Source organism: Muntiacus reevesi, chromosome 9 (genome assembly GCF_963930625.1).
Source record: "Muntiacus reevesi chromosome 9, mMunRee1.1, whole genome shotgun sequence".
NCBI classification, from domain to species: domain Eukaryota; kingdom Metazoa; phylum Chordata; class Mammalia; order Artiodactyla; family Cervidae; genus Muntiacus; species Muntiacus reevesi.
This window is the reverse complement of record NC_089257.1, coordinates 74136738-74142737: the sequence shown is the minus strand read 5'-3', so window position 1 is coordinate 74142737 and position 6000 is coordinate 74136738. Positions and strand designations below refer to the sequence as shown.

General features: G+C 44.2%; 1 protein-coding gene across 2 annotated transcripts in view; it reads left to right on the top strand.

The window, feature by feature from the left end:
- Positions 1–503: 503 nt before the first annotated feature.
- ELMOD1 (ELMO domain containing 1) overlaps positions 504–6000 on the top strand; it is an 84160-nt gene continuing 78663 nt past the window's right edge. For both annotated transcript variants that reach the window (XM_065944355.1, XM_065944357.1), the window contains exon 1: positions 504–774. The gene's annotated coding sequence lies outside the window, so the exon portion shown is untranslated. The remainder of the gene's footprint in view (positions 775–6000) is intronic.

Sequence of the window (6000 nt, the reverse complement as noted above, 5' to 3'; positions counted from 1 at the left end):
GTTTCTGAAACCTGATAAAAATGCAAATATGTAACCTGAGAGGATTGACGCGACCTCAATTACAAACCGAACTAAAGAGCTGGCTCTTTAACTTGACCGGACTGGTCTAGTAATCGGGCAAGGCGGGTACTGCTGAGGCATCCCTGCAGGTGAGGTCCCCAGGCTCAGGAGAGCAGGTGAGGGGTGAACGTCTGGATTGGAGAGATCTCACTTGGTAAAATAAGCTGAGCTAAAAAACAAAGTTGGCCCTCTGAACAATTTTCTGGGAAGGGAGCGAGGAATACAGCTTGCCTTCTTATTCCAGGACTCTTTAGGAACCCCATAGACTAGCCTCCTGAGGTTCACCATCTTCCAGCCTGTACTCCTTGCTTTCTGCTCAAGCAGCCAGGTCTGCAGATTTAACCCTTCCGCTCCAGGCGCCCGCGCTCCCTCCCCCGCGACTGGGCATGCTCAGTGGCCTCCCGGGTTGTGCTTCCAGGGAAACCTCCGCACGCCCTACCCGGGGCTGCTCTCGGTTGCCTGCTCGCCGCCCGCCGCCTGGGGCCCATCCCAGCTTGCTCAGCTCCTAGCGACCCAGATTCCGGCCCTGCCCCCGCCCCGCCCGCGTCCGCAGCTAGTGCGGCAGCCGCGGCCGCCCTGGTCCAGGCTCTGCGCTGGGACCGACCTCGTCCAGCTCCGGGCGGAGCGCGCAGCCGGAGCGCTTGAGAGAGCAGAGATGGAGACCCGACAGCCGCACGCCGGGACCTGCTGAGCTTCTGCGGCCGCCGAGTTCACGTGAGTAGCGGCGTCCTGGGGCTACCCACCAGGAGCGGAGAGGAGAGGCGCGAATGCCCTTGAGGAGGAGCGAGGTGGCAGCGAGGACGCGAGGCATCGCGCGAGCAGTGCAGCGTGTGGGGCGCAGCAGGAATGCTGCGGGTGTGGGCAGAGGGTGTTGGAATGAAAAGTGCATGCTACCTCGGTGCAGGGGCTTCGTGGTCATTGAGGACCGTCACCGGTCCTCCCATCTTGCCACCCCAAATTAACACCCAGGGAATGCAGGTCGGCAGGAGAGGCTGTTTACATCTTGGCTGGGGCGCCAATCACCTATTGACCGAACGCAGAGGGCTTCTGAGGAGGCATGGTAGGCAGAGACCAAAATAGGAGCCGAGACAAGGGCGGCCGGGCCGGGCGAGTGGCCCGTCGGGGTCTCGGGGCCCCTTGCCCCACGGCCTGAGGCCCCGGGGCAGTGCAGGACTTCGGGTCGGCGGGCCGCAGAGCTGGAGGGTCATCAGCGCCGGGAACCCGGGGACCTGTCTGAGGGGCTGGCGCGCGGTGCCTGCTACTACCAGGAAACCCCTCACTTAGGAGAACATCTCTTTCCTAGGCAGGTAGAATTGAACAGGCGACTGGGGAGCGACGGCTGACAGAGCTGTTAAAAGCAAAACAGTTTAGTTTAGATAGATGGTGGCGATAACCCTATATGCAAAACAGAAAAAGAGACACAGAAATACAGAACAGACTTTTGAACTCTGGGGGAGAACGTGAGGGTGGGATGTTTTGAAAGAACAGCATGTATATTATCTATGGTGAAACGGACCACCAGCCCAGGTGGGATACATGAGTCAGGTGCTCGGGCCTGGTGCACTGGGAGGACCCTGAGGAGTCGGGTGGGGAGGGAGGTGGGAGGGGGGATCGGGATGGGGAATACATGTAACTATATGGCTGATTCATGTCAATGTATGACAAAACCCACTGAAATGTTGTAAAGTGATTGGCCTCCAACTAATAAAATAATATTAAAAAAAAAAAAAAAAAAAAAGAATACAAAAAAAAAAAATAAATAAATAAATGTTTCAAAGAAACAAAAAAAAAAAAAAAAAAAAAAAAAAAAAAAAAAAAGCAAAACAGTTAGTGTGGTGGTGAGGTGTGCGATTGTGAGTGCCTTGGCCCCCCCCCCCCGCCCCCCAAGTGTGGGTGCTCCTATTCACCGCGTTTCCTCCCGACCTCTACGTGGCGAGTCCGGTAACACACCTTATAAATATTTCAGCAACGACCTCGTCGGCTAGGTTGCTTCAGATCAAGTTTAATGGATATGTTTGTCAGCCTTTATGCTCTGCACAAACAGGTGGAAGCCCCGTGCCTCAGTTTGCCAGGTCTCATCCCTTTCCTATACCCACTAGGGAAAAGATGCTGCTAACCCCCCCGGTGAGCTTTAGATTGGTACCGTAAATTTGACTTTGTCGTTCAGAGAGACTAGTCTTGGGCAGATATCCAAGCGTTGTTCTGCATCTCTGCAGTGTGCGTGTTGAGCCTGGAGCTTGACAAACCGGAGCTTCCAATATGGTGGAAAGCAGGTAATATGCTTATGTTGGAATAAACGTCTTAATTCATTATCATCTTAAGACACCAAGTAGTTACACAGAATTAGTCATTCTCTCCCTAGAAGTTGAACCTGAGATCTAGTTGAAATTTGGAGGAAGGCAAAATTTGTATTCCTCTACAACTTGGAGGCATTTATCTCTCCTAAATTCTTCCATGGGAATAAGAAATGAACGTCTTTTCCATAATCACTGTCAAGAATACTGAAAGAACACAGTAACGTAGGGAACTTTCAGGATTGGAACAAGCTGTAGGGCATCTTTCCTTACACTTTGGGTTATAACTTCCACTATAACACACACACCATTAGTGCTCTACAGTGGTACTCCTTTGCTGAAGAAACCTGCTTTTTTTTCTCCCTTAGTGAGACTCTTAGTATGTCTCTAAACAACTTCTGAGGAATTCCTCTGTTGACCAAGATTTCAACCTCTAAGATTTACATTATGCTGAAAGAGACAAGTCTCTTCTCTTCTAAGACCATGCACATTGAAGCTGAACAATATCGGTATACAGATATTTTTCATTTAGAGAAGACTTTTCCAGCAAAGACCCACTGCAGTTACATCACAGGCTCCACCCCCGCCTCCCAGGCTGCTTCTCCCCAGCCTGTTAGTGAAGACAGTATGTCTCACTGTGCTTGATGAAGAAAAGGAATCCCCAAACGAAAGACATATATTTCTCATATTGTTTTCAAAATTAAATTTTCAAAAAATTTTAGTTATTAATACATAAATGCAAGGACTTAATTCAGGAATAGTATTGATAATGACTCTGAATGTCAGCTTTCCAAGAAATCTGGGGCAAAATTACAGTATTCTCTGTGCTGAAATTATTGATAGATGGTATTAGACAGGAAGTCTATGAAATTAACAAACTAAGTAAAAATTTTGTATAAGAAAGAGCATTTCCTAAAGTATGATACTGACTTGCTCAGAAAGTAACCCAGTATCATTAACAGACATTAAATATGACCAGTTGAGAAGTTTGCAGAGCTCAGATACAAACCTCCAGGTGCTCTAAAGATGCATTCTTTGAGTCCTGTGAGAATTTTTAAAGAGTCACTGGTAAAGCTATCCAATTTAGCAAATAAAAATATAAGCTGCTCAAGAGTTAAATTTTAATTTCAGATAAACAATGAATAATTGTTTTTAGTATAAGTATATCCCGTGCACAATCTGGGGTATACTTATACTAAAAATTGTTTTACTTGTTGTTCATCTAAAATTCAGTTTTGACTGAGCAGCCTGTATTTTATCTGGCAACTCCATAGCCACTGGAAATGTTTCGGTCCTCTTTTTGGGGTCACTGTGTTTTGAAAAATGAAAGTAGAGCGGAAATCATATGCTTTTCTACAGACAATCTGGGACAAGACCAGTTCTGGTTCAAGCTATTGAAAATAACTCATGCTTAAAAGTGAGCTGCATACACATTCCGACTCATCTTGTTGTATAGCAGAAACTAACACATTGTAAAGCACTTATATTCCAATTAAAATTTTTTTTAAAAATGCTTTTTAAAAGTGAATCGTTCAACACATCTCTGCTGGCTAGATTTAGTGAGAGGTGCCAAAAGATCCAAAGATGAGTAAGGGAAGTGGGGGGAGAGGAAGATATGTAAGATATGAGACTTTCAGGGTCCCCTCGAGGAGCCTGGGAAAGCCACTGAATTCTGCTTAGCGGCTCTAGTCAAAAATGATGAGCAGTTTTGACAGGTGTGACCTTGAATGAGAGAGATCTTACCCTGGGAGGCAAGGAATAAAGAAATTCATGCCTTTATACCTAATGGAGTGGAGCTAGAGGTTGACGGCCTCAGTCAGAGGACAAAGAAGCGTGCTGAGAATGGGGAAAATGAAAAGGGAACACTAAAGGATATTACATAGTTGGTGATGGGAATGGAAATGGGAGCTGAAAAGGGACAAGTCCAAGGATTGGTAAACAGTACTTGGGTGAATGCATCTCACTGCGTTTTAAAAAATAGTTGGTTTGCCTTTTGACTGATACCTAAAGGACTTCTACACAGTTCTGCTACCTTGCTGGTTTCCTCAGGTTAAAAAAAATCATCAAACAAATCTGGTGTATAATATTTTTAAGTTTTGTTATTTTTATGTAAAAGATATTTAAATTTGATATTTGTGATGCTGATCAATATTTGGTTGCTTCAGCACAAATTCCTGAAATAAGATAAGCAGATGTTTTGGCTTTAGCAAGTCTGTTGCTTCCAATAGGAAAAGATACTAAATTGCAATCATTTTCTGATTAGTCCAGCTATTTTTAAGGAAGCAGATTCTGATAATGGAAAAAAATGTAGATTTTACAGAAATAGAACTATGTGAAAATGACCATATGCTTGTAGTACTAGAGAATACCTACTCAGAATATTTCAAATGTAATTAATTCTGAAAACACACCACTTAACATTTGTGTCTCTGAAGACCCAGTGGGTACTTTCACTATTGATCATTATAGGAATTTTCCAAAGATCAAACTACTATGGTCCAAGTAGAGAACAGAAAATCTCCTTTTTCTGAAGGTTCCCATTTGCCAGTCTCAAGCAAATGATGATAGAGTGCCATTCTAGATGGCGCGTCTGTCAACAGATGTGGTTATCTCTAGGGACCATCTTCAGAAAAGCTTCATATGATTGAGTATCCATGCAGTGCTGTGCTTAGTAGCTCAGTCGTGTCCAACTATCTGGGACGCCATGGACTGCAGCCTGCCTGGCTCCTCTGTCCCTGGGATTCTCCAGGCAAGAATGCTGGAGTGGGTTGCCATGCCCTCCTCCAGGGGATCTTCCCAACCCAGGGATCGAACCCAGGTCTCCCACATTGCAAGCAGATTCTTTACCATCTGAGCCACCAGCGAGGCCCAAGAATGCTAGAGTGGATAACCTACCCCTTTTTCAGGGAATCTTCCTGACCCAGGAATCGAACCGGGGTCTCCTGCATTGCAGGCAGATTGTTTACTAGCTGAGCTACCAGGGAAGCCCTGAGTATCCATATGTATGGTTAAATTTCTACTTTATATTACAGTAAATAAGCATATAAAATACAAACTTTAAATTACAGCAAGTTTTTAAAATCACAAATTTACTCTATGCTAAAATGCGTAGTGAAGCAGTTAATTCAGGTTTTTCTTATCAAATTCCTTGAAAAATTCCTTATCAAATTCCTTAAAAATAGAACAGAAAACACTCTATTTCAAGTATTTGTATTGTTCCTCTTTGTAGTGTCTGGCAAACATACTGCCTTATAATTCTGATAGTACATGAGAAAAAGAGTGATCAAAGACATATTGAAGTTGCCAAAATCTCAAAGCAATTAGACTACAGTTTCTATTTTCAGCAGGGTTTCACTTATTAAAGTGATATGACTTATTAAAAAAGCCTTACTTCAGTGATCTCTAAAGACAGCTTATGTGAACTGTCACCCAAAAAGAGCTTTAACTGAAATTATGTGCTCAGTTCACATTCTAAGTCTTCAGTAAATAGTCTGAATTTAGAGAATCTGAAGACAGTATGTTTTTGCATCGCAGGAATTTTTAGCCCTCCAGTTCATTTATGCTGACCATGAATAAGTCTTATTTAACACTAGTTTCTGTGCTGAAAAATGAAAGATATACACATTTCGAAAGAGAATATTGTGTC